The sequence below is a fragment of the Euprymna scolopes genome, chromosome 27 (assembly GCF_053919585.1).
Source record: "Euprymna scolopes isolate OS-2025 chromosome 27, ASM5391958v1, whole genome shotgun sequence".
Taxonomy (NCBI): domain Eukaryota; kingdom Metazoa; phylum Mollusca; class Cephalopoda; order Sepiida; family Sepiolidae; genus Euprymna; species Euprymna scolopes.
The window spans coordinates 81,736,401-81,750,475 of NC_136508.1; positions in this window are offsets into that span (position 1 = coordinate 81,736,401).

The window sequence follows — 14,075 nt, forward strand, 5'->3', positions numbered from 1 at the left end:
TGCATTTTCTGCTTTATTTTTAAACTTTCCTATCCATCTAATATATCAATCTACCCACACTTTCATATCTTGTATGTATATTTACTTATATTTTACTATATGCATTTACTTTTTTTTTCTTTTTTTTCTTGAATTTGTAGATACCGGCCATCCCCTCCTTTTAAATAATTTTTATTTAGTTTTTTTTTATTTTTAATTTTTTATTTTTTATTTATTCTTTATTTTCTATTTATTTATTAATTAATTAATTTATTTATTATCCATTTAGTTTCGTCTAACAACTCTTACTGACATTTTTAATTGATGACCTGTACATTTCAGTTGATCTATATTATTTTGCCCTATATATTTTTTTCGCGCCTTTAACATTTCCTGGCTGGGTCATTTTGACTTTTGTTTCCCTTTATTTTATATTTCATATTTAAGTTTATCATTTTCCCTCTCTCTCTTCCCCGATCTTTCTTATTTATATTTATGTCTCGGAAGTAGAGTGAAAAGCATATCTTATTTTTCTTTTATTAATATCATTGGAATCTTTTCTTTATTCCTTGTACACACTTTACATATTTTATTCCATGGATTTCTGCCTTTGGATTATTATGGACCATCTTCATCCAAATATGGGATTTCCTGGGATTTTACTTGTACAAATGGAAATTCTTTTAACTTTCTTGAAAATTTACATTTGGATTTTACCATCACTGGATTTTTTATTTTCCACCAGACTATCCATTCATGTGTAATCACCTTTTCTTCATTATATTCCCTCTGCTTCACTTTTTTTGTTTTCAAGTAAGATCTTTGAATTACTTGTTGTTTCATCAAATACTTCTGCATGCAAAATCCGATCCCGCATTTTGCTAATTCCTACCCTCTGATGAGAAGGAAAGTATTTCTTCAAAACTCTGCGGATTAAGGACTATCCATTTATTTAGTGTTTCCTTTTCAGATTAAATGAGTTTTAAACTCATTTAAAAGTGTTTTTTAACATATTTCATTAACTATTTGCTCATATATATATATATATATATATATATATATATATATATATATATATATATCAGTGTATGTGTGTGTGTTTCTGTGTGTCTGTGTCTGTGTCTGTGTATACAATTTTCGATCTAGAGACTCGAGATTTTACATAAGTAGTATTGATATTTGGGAAAATCTTTTTAATCGGTTTTCGATAAGAAATTTGGCTGTGAAGCTATCAAAATTCAACGATTTCACCTTTAAAAACTCTACCGAACCGCTCCGCCAATTTTGGGTCTAAACACGTTAAATTTTAAATGTAGGTTACTCGGACACGGATGAAACTTTTTAATTTGATTTGAGCCAAAAAAAAAAATGCTAAGGGGCAAAAATTGGGGTCAAAGTTACCCAAAATGTCACCTCCTTGGTCTCTGCCAAATAACTCAGCCAATTTTTGGTCTAAACATTTGAAAATTTACATAAAGATTATTCAAAGATAGGGCAAGCCTTTTATTTGGTTTGGGTTCAAAATTTGAGCTGCCAAGAGGTCAAAGTTCAAAAGATTGTACCTTTACGGTGTCTAGAAAACTACTCAGCCGATTTTGGATCTAAACATTTGATATTTATACATAACAGGTATTCAGACATACAGCTAGCATTTTAAGTGAGAATGTATGTTTGCCTGTGTGTTTATGTGTGTACATTCCCCTACGAAATTACTTTGTCAATTTTCAGTCTACAGAATCGACTTTGAATATAAGGGGTATTGAGATTTGGGAAGATCTTTTTAATCGGTTTTCAGTCCGAAATTTGGCTGTCAAGGAACTAAAGTTAAACGATATGACCTTTGAAAACTCTACTAAACTCCTCCGCCAATTGTGAGTCTAAACCCTTGAAATTTTAAATGTAGGTTATTTGAAAATGGATTAAACTTTATAATTTTATTTAATTCTAAAACAACAAATGTTATGGGGTCAAAATTGGGGTTTAAGTTTTACAAACTTTGACCTCTACCGTCTCTACAAAATTACTCAGTCAATTTCTGGACTAAACATTTGAAATTTTACATAGTGTTCAGAGATAAGGCAAGTCTTTTAATTAGTTTAGGTCGAAAATTTGAGCTGCCAAGGGGTCAAAGTTCAAAGTATTTGACCTTTGCTGTCTCTAGCAAACCACTCAGCGACATTTAGGGCCTAAACATTTGAAATTTATGCATAACGAGTATTCAGACACGCGGCAATCATTTTAATCAGTTTTGGGACGAAAATGTCGCTGCCAATAGAACAAAATTGAAATAGTTTACCTTCGTACATTCTACAAAACTTCTCAGCCAATTTTGGGTCCAACCACTTGAAATTTAAGATGTAGGTAACTTGGGAATGGGTCAAACTTTTCATTTGAATTTGAAACCAAAGCAATAAATGTTAGTGAGTAAAAACTGGAGTCAAAGTCTTTTAAAAATTACCTCTACGATCTCTGCAAAATTACTTATAAATTTTTGGTCTAAACATTTGAAATTTTGCATAATGGGTATTCACACATAGTGCAAGTTATGAAAAGTACATAGGGCCCGAGCAAAATCGGCTGAAGTGCTAGTATATATATATATATATATATATATATATATATGTGTGTGTGTGTGTGTGTGTGTGTGTGATGTATGCGCTTATATAACTATTAGAAAATCCATGTACTACAAAAAGTCAACATCAAAAAGCAACTTTTGTCCGATCGTTTCTAAAAAGATATAAATTTTATTGAAATAAAGTTTCTTTATCTGAACAATAATTAAACTCCAAATAGAAAATTTAACACATGATCCATACTTAAATGAGAATAGATAACTTTATATATATATATATATATATATATATATACATATGTGTGTGTGTGTGTGTGTGAAACGATAAAGTGTCGCCCTAAAAAAACTAAACTACAAATTTACTTCAAACTTTTTATTGAAACATTTAATTCAAGTTACTTGATTATGTAGTAGAGCTGTTACTTATTCAATGTAGCTGCATTCTGCCTTAATCTTCGCGTCGATATGGTTCCGGAGGTGGGAGCATGTGTATTTCGCAAGTCCCGTCGGTAGTTCGGCGAATACTTGGCGGATGGCGGCTATCAGGGTAGCTTTGATGTTGTGGGAGGTAATGTTGGTATGATCTCGACGTATGACCAAACGAAGTATTCTAGCTGATTCAAGTCGAGCGAGAATGGGGGGGGCAGTCAGAGGAGGGTACAAAGTTGTAGCACTCCTTATGAAGCCAAACCTGGGTGTCTTTTGACATGTGGGCCAGCGCCAATTCCTGCTGCAAGGCCCAGGATCTGCCAGCAGCCACCTAATTGGACCACGGGATCATCACACTTTTAACACATCCAGGTACACTTTGATGTCAACTTTCATGCCGAATTGTAAAATGTGAGGTGGTATAATGTAGCCCTCACTTGAAACCACACCAAAGACCATAACCGCGGCCGGAAACTTGGTTGTCATTACCCTGGACACGTCCCTGTTATTCGTGACAATCCAGCGATGTATTTTGAGGGTGCTAGCAATTGTCCTGTTTTCATAACCTGGATCGGAAGAGAGCATGAGTTTTACAGCGACACATCCTCGCTCGTTGAACATTATTTCACTTTCAGACATGACAAAAGGCTCATATCGTTCTTGGGCTTTGTAAACAACGAGCCAATTAGTAGATGGTCTGCAGCAAAAGAAAAGAAAACCGGTTTTCATCAATTGGAAATGGAATCATGTCGACTTTTCTATAGCGATAATTTCATCCTTCCAAGATAGATAGATAGATAAGCCGTCTCATCACACACGGTCACATTGCCTTGCTACTCTTCCAAACCCCCGTCACTTTCCATGAAGAGCCCCGAGTGCGACCTAATAAACTCAGGTTGGACAAAACGTACTAAAATATCGTACATGACAATGCCAGCAACGCTGTGAAATTGACAACCGAATAACAGTCATCTGAATAATTTAAATAATCTAGATTCAAGAATATTTAAAAGTATGAATTCATTGTCAAATTTGCGAACTTGTACGGAATTTAAAACTGAACATTTCACTTTATCCAGGAAGGGTATATTGTTCTCATTCCGTAAAAGTGTTACTTCTGCTTATGTTTTGTTATTATTTTCAATAGTAAAGACTCAACTGTCAACATCTAATAGAATATTGCTTACAATAATTATAAAAAAATGATCAATCATTGAATTATGTGTTCCTGTTGTTGTGAATATAATAATTACGATAACACATTTATAGGAATAATCGAAAAAAGAAAAACAAACAAATTATTAATCTTTAGGTCAATAATTTATAAATATAATGTTTTGGTACTTGTGCACTTTTGCCACCGTGCTGAAATAATACCGTTATTATTGTAAAAGCCATTCTTAACATGGGGAGGGCGTGTTTTGTAACTATTCTGTGCTTCCCCTAACAATTTAATAAAAAAAAAAGATAGTGTGTAGCTTGAATTTAACGTGAAAAAAAAATTATTTAAAAATAGCGTGGTGGCAAACGTGCACAAGCATCATTTTTTTTTCTATTTCAATATTACGCAGATCGCATTACAAATGTGAGTGCTATATATGAATAACCACGTTCAGCTGTATGTTTTCGAAAATTTTCTATAAATTATGAGAACACTTTTGGAGCCTAGATGTTAACGGATTATATGAACTCCGGAGTATTTCCCTGGTGAAAAGACATCGTCTCTTATTGTGACAAAGTCGTGTCATCAACTGTAGAATTACGAAACACTGCCATGTTAATATATAGTGTGAGAATCAGGCAATCTACACCAAGAAGAATTAATCGTAGTCGTCATGCATTGAAAAAAATTGATTTACGATTCGAAACAAAGATGGTTATTTCCAGTTTTCGTGTTTAATAGCAAGAGAGACGGCCTTAAGGATAGCGGTCGGCTGCTGTCAACTGTCATTATTGTTCCGACGTCAAATGAGATCACGAACTTTAGAAATACTGACGCTAACGAAAAGATGATCTGAAACTTTAGAGTTACATCCTAAACAAACACTGAAGTAGATATTTACCTGCTGCCCACCTCAGCAAGATGTGACACAAGGTTAAGAAAATGGAGATGACAAGCAAGCTCTAGTAAAGGAAGAACACTGTTGCCTTGCAAAAATTGCCTGGGATTCTTCATCGGCATTCCACAGTCGTGGCTCAGGCATCAAGCGATAAAATTACCACACCCGTAAGCTAGGGGACAAGGCCTGGGAGGGTGGAACTTTATGGTAATACCCAGGCGGGGTACCTCAGTCCGACAGGTACATTGCCACTTCTTAACTGGCACTTCTACCCAGTTTCCAAGCAACCAAAGCAGCAAGGAGGCTCATAATTCAAAGAATAAGTAACGGCCAACGTTACAGAGAAACGGAAGAAATGCTTGACAGAAGAAACCGTCAACGGGTAGGTATTCGGTTAGTGGTCTAATGAAAAGAGGACTAAGCGAAGTAAGTGGAATTGGACTCGGAATTTGCTATATAGCTTTGCAGTTAATATCATGCGCAAAAATGACGAGTTTATTCAGTTCTACAGGTGATTAAGGGAAGTTTGTAGATGAGTTTTAAGAAACCTGCTTTTTTTTTACTTCACGGGCACTTTTATCCCATACACTCAAATTTATCGACCGATTGACACGACCCTCCAAATTGGAGAGCCGTGGTAATTTCGGGAAGACAAGTAAAGACGGTTGTTTCCTGTTCTCCATCTTGATTCGGAGGGGAGGGGGTTGCATCTCACTCCGTGAGTTAAACGCGATCCCAGATACCAACGGAAATTTCTACGACTCCATGCAGTAAACACAGCATCTATGCTTCCCAAATGGTCACCCATCTGTTACTGGCCATACTCATCATTGCTTAACTTTATCAGTTCTCCAATACTATTACTACATGATCCCATTGATTACTGTACACACAATAACCTTTATCCCCGAATGGCTCTTGGGCCTTGATAAGTGGTGACCTCCATGTAAAAAAAAAAAAAAAAGATTGTCGATATGTATTTGGCTCTCTATGAGAGTAAATTAGATACAAGGTCGTTTTTAATATGAGGAAAAATCAGCCCCCCACCCCCAAGGGGGCACTCTGGTAGGGCCCAAATAAATAACAATTGTCTGACATGAAGGTTTTACCCCACATTGACCAAACCTAATTACTTTATCTGTGCTCCCGGGCCAAGAAGGCCGGGAGTAGGCTCTCTCCCAATTGTCATCAACGTCAAAAATAACTTGAAAACATGAATTCACTCAGGAAAAACCAAAAGATATTTATTCACATTTTAGGAAATCCATTTGATCTTGAGATAACAATTTTAACTGAAATATTAGCACAACTCCCGCCATTGGCTGTTTGTAAAATACGCTTAAATATGATATTTTAATTCGTGCACATTTCGTATGTATTATCTTAAAGCCAATTCTCTTCTGATTATTATATTGTACCAAATAGATCATAGAGTTTCATAGTATTTTAAAAGAAATATGACTTAGGTAATATCAATTAAAATCGAAACAAAAACATTTAGCTATCATATAAGTACTTTATTAAAACACTTATTTATTAGTTACGACATTAAATTTGACGAGTCTCTACGATAAAATCGTGTAGGCGTCTTATCAATGTAAGTGTATCAATGTATCAAAGTAATAGATGTCACAATATATTAGAATTAAATTCACAATATTATATTCAAGACAAGAAATACGAGCAAAGTGAGACACATTCTTTATTCTATGGAGTTTCAAAGATAGGCTCCTCTCCTTAGAGGAAAAAAACGTTAGCAAAAGGAGTATACAGATAAAAATCTAATTTTTCTTGTTTACGCAATTTTTTTAAAACGATAGACATAAATATTTTTGAAGGAAAGTAAAAGATTATAGGAAAATAAAAATTCTCTGCAATTTCATGACATCTATTACTTATACTAGGCTCTATCACTGATATTGAGCCTTTTAACTCTGGATAAGATTGTTATTCTATAAATATATTTCTCTATAATTATTATTAATCGAATTTGAAAAGTTTTTTTATTAACCTTACCTTTAATTCTCTCTCTCTCTCTCTCTCTCTCTCTCTCTCTCTATATATATATATATATATATATATATATATATATATATATATATATATAATTCAATCAAGCAAGCAAGGGCACCCGGATGATCTAGATAGTTTTATAATTATTAATATATTCTTATTTTACGAAGTTTTTCTTTGAGTCATTCTTTATTTTATTTTTTGGTGTGAAATGTATTTCTTTTCTCCAATTGATGTTTATTTTCTCTGATAAGAAAAGGACCCTGATCCAGATCAATCAACACAACAATAAATGCTTACAGCTCGGTCTGTTGAGGATAACAGAACACCACCAGGCATTTTGTTAGGGAAACGGAATCTTATATTCAACGCCATATGAACCACAGAAATATTACGACTGCATATTCGTCGGATCATTATTCTTAACTTCTTCAATGAAACTGACTAGTATATTCATGAATAAAATATCCACGTGATCGTGGTCAACCAATCAGGGCTGTTATGCATCTTAGCAATGACAGTTACTATTTCACACTAGTAGCGCTATTGCTTAGATGTCTCCTTTGTTGCAAGAACACGAGATTTTATAAGGTTGTGGAAGAGAAATGTGAAATTATATCAATATTAGACTTTTGAACTCGTTAAATATGGGTAAATGTTATAGCCCGTTTATGTCAAATTGTTTGTGTTCATGTTTGTATAAAATCCAAATTCTATTCATTCACAACTCTGCATTAAACGGACTCCAAAATATTTCATTCGCTATATCCTAGCATAACAAATTACAAACCTGTTGATCTAGTAGTTTCTGAGAAAAGGTGAAATTAATGTTTTGTTGTGACTAATACCTATTAATCCTAATCCCATAACTGTGTATCGAACGGATATCATAATACTTAGTTCACCTAGCTTCATTATAACAAATGCCCTTTAAAAATTTCAGTCAGATCGGTCCAGTAATTTCAAGGAAAATTTCTAGAGTAACTGTGGTATTATAGTGGCTAATCTCTATTGATTTATAATTGTTCATCGAACTGATACTAGAGAGCTCGCTGAACCTTAAAAGGTTCTTAAAAAATTTAGCCAGATTAACCAAAAGTCCTAAAAATTTGTAGCCAGATTCGCGTGGCAGTTTCCGAAAAAAAAGTGAAACAAACAGACAAACAAAAAGTGAAATAGACAGACAAACAATGAGAAATTTAATATAAATTCTCTTGAGAGCAACTACTATATAATATAAGCCTTGCTTTCTGATAAGCAACCAAACACACTTCTAACAATCATGGCGGATGTGATCACTTTGTAGGCGAAACTCGTATACATTGTTATCAGATTAATTCAAACTTGGCCTCATAAACCAGGACTTGGCTGTGAAATCCTGTTTTTACAAAAGGAAAAATCTTACATCCGTGTTGATTTTTTTCTAGTTTAATTAGATGAGTTATAAACCTCCCACCTAAAAAAAAAAGAAGAAAAATCCGGCCGAAGATAATTTACGTATTACTTTAAATTATGGCTGTATGAATGAAAGATAGAAATTCATCAAAAATGCCAAAGATAAAAGTAATTGCTAGACATGTTGCCTTCTAGTCGGGTTTCTTTGTATTTACTCACCATAAACGTCAGTTATACATCCTTCCGCTTTCTTACCAAAATAAACATTGGCTTACGTACTGGAAGAAACCAAGTCTGAATAGTATGAAATAATTAAATAAGTACTCGTCCCAGGACGGATAAAATTAATTACCTCGGCAGAACAGTTATGCACCAATTTTATGTTCCTTTACGGTGAATAAAATCCAGATATAAATATACTAAAACTTATGCCTTTATTACAAGTTTAATTAAAATCTATTATGGGTCCTGGATATGACCTTAAACCATATATGGTACTATCGCTTCCCCGGGAAGAGGTACTTGGTTGAGAAACGTTCTGGGAACGCAACCCGCTCCCCGGAGGAAATAAATGATATCCACAGATAAGCACATGGAAACATCAACAAAAACGGGTTGAGATGTCGGTAACTATTATTTTTTCTTATGCCCTGGACTATTCTTAAGAGTCAATCTTTCGTCTAAAGGCAACATCATCAACACTCTGATCCCCATCTGGCATCAATTGGGATGGATGGCTCTCGTCTGGGAGAGGCCCCGTGTTTTGACAAGCTTCTGGGTTTGACCTTTACTCCTGATCTGAAATCGAACATGTACATCAAGTCTGTTGCCAAGGTCGCTGGAAAGATGGTGGGATCCTTCTACCGCTCCAGAAGATATCTCACTACTGATGCAATTCTCTATCTATATAAAAGCCAAGTACGTCCAAGGATGGAATACTGCTGCCATATCTGGGCAGGAGCTGCTAAAAACAGCCTATCCTGCCTTGACAGAGTACAAAATAGACTTCGTAGCTTAGTGGGGGATGCCCTTTTCTCTAACTTGCAACCTCTCTCCCACAGAAGAGTCGTTGCGAGCCTTTCCTTGTTTTATCGTTATTTCCATGGCAGGTGCTCGTCTGAACTCCAATCTCTGGTCCCCCCTCGCCAATCTTTAACGAAAAACACCCGTCTAGCCGAATCCACTGTGAAAAATTTCCCCCACTCTTTATCTGTGCCTAAATCAAAACGTGGATTCCATGAACAAAGCTTCTTTCTTAGAACTGCACGCCTGTGGAACTCTGTTCCGTCTGCCTGCTTCCCTCCGGACTACAACGTGGATGTGTTCAAGTCCAACGTTAATAAATTCCTAATGAACCGCCCCCTTAAGTAAACACTTCATCGAATCTTCACACTAACGTAATGTACTTGCAATAACCCTTATCCCTGAGTGGCTTCCGGGCCTTGATAAGTGGTGACCACTGTGTAAAAAAAAATAAAAAAACATCAGCCGGTCATTGGCGTGCGACCGGCGTCACGTCTAAATGTCTTAGAAAGGGTCCCATGAAGATGTGAAGATGGGCCAATCATTAGGGTCTGTGTATCGAGAAGAAAAGCATACCAGAGATGTTGGATGTGGGTGTGGCTCCCCCATTCCCCCAAGACGACATCTTCACCCTGGTGGATTCTGGTTGGAATCGTCGTCCTCCGGACCACTTCGTTGTTTAATGGAGACATTTATGGCAGACATAAGAAAATACACAACACGACACAATCGAAATATTTATGAAACATAATTAACTATTTATTCTACAAAATGTATACAATATATACACAAAGAAAATTTACACTTAATAATCTTCAAAATTAAACTTGACTAACCTAACTAATGACGTTTACGAAGAGGCAGAAATATGCGTGCTCACACGATGCTGTCCGGACGAAAAAGAGGCCGATCAAGGAAAGGGAATTCTGGGGCCGCATTACTGTGCATCTCTGCACTTATAGCCAAATCACAACCCGGCCATGCTGTAGAGTGTGTTAACAACCGTAGCACTGACATATAGTGGCACATATATACGATGGTGACGCCCCAGCTTGCGGGCTTTGGGGAGTGTAGAGCCACCCCTTAATTCTCATTGCCCGGAGTGGTAGTACCTGTTAGGGTTCCAACTATAAATTAAATAGAAACTGACTTGAACAAAAAACAAATATATTCTATTAAAAATTTTCTTCAAAATCACTGGATTCGGCATTAAATAACCTGAAAAGGGTTCATATGCTGTAAAACAAAAACAACCAACCAAAATCTATTATATGATTTTGATTTCAAACAAATCTGAAATCCAAGACTTCCACAACAGGGGGTCTTAAATAGAAATTGAAATTCAGCGAATTTTGATTAATTGGTGTCTAATTATTATAGATCAAATTGAATGCAAATCTGAAATATTTCTTTTCTAATCGATGCCTATTGCCATATAATGCACTTTAAAACATTTGGAAATCTTTAATATAAATTTCACCTGCCTGTTTAACTACATGTATGTATCATGTCATGTGCTACTGGTACCATGTAACCCAGTACTACCTGCCTCATGGCCGGCGACTAAACTGGTTCCCCCACCAGACTTGTTTGGTGAGGAGGGCGGCTAGTCTCCCTGAAGGATTAAAAACAAGACCTTCCAAAGGGCGAATTAACGCTTTTTCTGGGTCAACGGCCAACTAGCACCGTGTATATTTGTGTGTGTGTGTGCGTATGTGTATTGGGGTGGAGAGGGCTCCCGTAAGCCGTGGTGAAGGCAACCTTTCTAGGAGAAGCAAATCTCTGATTTAAAAAACCATAAAGCGGAAGACCAGTACCCGCATTAAGCTGGTCTGCAGTTTAATTTGTTGCTGGCTATATAGCTCTTGCTTGTTGCTGGGTCTCAACATTTTGAACCGAGAGAGAGACTTAGCTGTCGTACAAACTCTGTAACATCATATTTGTATAGATTCTCCCTCAGGCATTTGGGCTCATTGATTTTAAATGTCTGAGGAAGTGGCACTCGTTTGACAAGACGTTGCAATCATCATCATGTATGTATGCCTCGCAAAAACGTTCGACAGAGGCGATGCATCCAAACAAGATTGCTATCATTTTAAAGCCCGACGTCTCGGAAGACAAATATTAAAGAAAATGGCCAAAAACATTAATTTCTTAACCTTAAACTCGGTCGTTTTGTACAAAGAGATAGCAAAATGATCTAGCTAATTTGCATATTCTTTTAAACATTCATTTTAATTAGTTCTCTATTAGTTTTTTCGGCTTTCTTATGGGATGATCATATTTAGATAATTATTACGTGTAATTATATTTATGCAGATATTCTACATGATTTATACTTGCGTAATATTTGCGTAAAAAGCTTACAGTAAACACAAGACTCTTTCCATAAATATTTATGTATGCATATATTTTTGTTTTTTATATTTGTCGGCCGAAAGACTAAGATTTCAAACAAGACCAATTTTGTCAGTGTTGGTCGCGTGTATCGGAAGTTTTAGCGAAACATACAAACATAAGCACACACTAAAAGACGTTTGAGATTTATATTATAGACGGCATAATCGCGTTGACACACCGGTTCCTTCCAGATCCCCAAATGTAAGCAACGTTGAGACTAGTCAGTACTAATATAGGTCACCATTTGGAAATTTCAAATGCTGAATGTGCTCTCAGCTCATCTCGGCATTATTTCTAGTCAATGTTGGGCACCTCCTTGCCACTGGACCTAAGCAGTGTCAATTAAAGGCAAGTGTGGTTAGAGATTGCACAACCCCTCCCTAACAATTACACGCGCAGCTATCCTTACAGGGGTGCCTATATATATATATATATATATATATATATATATATATATATATATATATATATATATATATATATATTAACAGTTCTGTTTGACGAACCACACCAGCTCAGGATGCAAAAATATGAGAATAGTGTGTAAGTAATGGCTGGAAAAGCATCGTATTTTCTATTGAAGTTGAGTGTCGAGGTGTTATAGACAACTAAACCTCTGTCTGTTTGAATAACTTGACTCTCTCTCTCTCTCTCTCTCTCTCTCTCTCTCTCTCTCTCTCAAACAAGGGGAACACATCAATAAAATACAAGAGAAGGCTCGACCTGTATCAGCGCAGATAAGGAAATTACACAGTGACTGCCGCCGAATCTTGTAGCTTCGTTAGATTATACTAGATGTGGTTTCCTGTTGTTCGCCCATGGTGGTCGTTCTCACTCCCGTTCTATCTTATTGGTTTAGATGACGTCACTATTCTAACATGCATTTTTATGAAAATGTCGGACAACCTTGTTGACCTCATCTCCGGGGATTCTACGTCCCTCCATTTTGGTTTCTTTGCTTCTGACTGACTTTTCTTGTGACTAGATTTCCGGGATCTTAATTATTCAACATATAAACTTGGTCATTAAACGCAGCAACGCGTTAAGTTTTAGTGCCAAAATGCCTACTTTGGGATGACTAAAAGTAAATACAAAAGATTAGGGGGTTAAGAAATGTGAAAAATTAACAAATTTCACACTAATAGTTTTACATTATTTTATTTAGATAATCAATTTGCTACTTATTGTTATGAAATATTAAAGACAGAAAAGTTATATTAGTTGTTGAGCGTTCGCTTTATGATATGAGTGTCGGTAAATATTTTTTCTGAATGACAATTTTTACGCGAGACTGTCGTACCGACCACGTAATACGAATCAGCATTTCTAATAAAACCGAATGTTTGATCTTTCAACAACTCAGCTTATATGGCAAAAATCAACATGAATTCATTATTTCTGTGCTAATTATATCTTTCATTAACTGCTATGTTCACTTGACTAATTTACGATAATACAAACGTAGTCACACTTTCCCGTCATAACAACCTAAGTCGTGTTATAATATTCCCTTATTTGCATAAAAAAATATTTCAATAAATTTTCCTACCAGATGTGACAATGTGTTTCCTCAATTACTCGCAGTCTAGTGATGCCATTTTCCCCGACAAAACTGCTGTATTTATTTCAATGACTTCGAGCAACGTTACTTGTTCGACGCTATATAAAAGAGAAATCACTCGTATAGCATTTCCTTGTCATTAACTTTTGCCGGAGCACAAAACACGAATGTAGCCAGGCGATGCATGCGCATGTATTTGTTGGATATGGATTGATATATATATATATATATATATATATATATATATATATATATATATATATATATATATATATATATATATAGAGAGAGAGAGAGAGAGAGAGAGAGAGAGAGAGAGAAGTTCATCGAATATAGTTATATTTCAATAAGCAGCTTATATTACAATTACGAAATACGCGAACTCGCCTACTTACACATATATCTGGGTCTGAAGTGTAAAAATACGTACGTTTTGATCATTACTGATTGGTAAAGTATATAACTTAAACGTAAATGCCCTCTACAAATATGACCAGCAGCGAAACCCCACCCCTAAACACAGTAGAAATCTATAGATGAAAGAAAGACTTCTACTCGAATAGTTTATATCCTAGGACTGCTATACTTTGGAATTCTCTTCCGGATTCCGGATTCCTGGACTGTACCGACATGCAGAAGT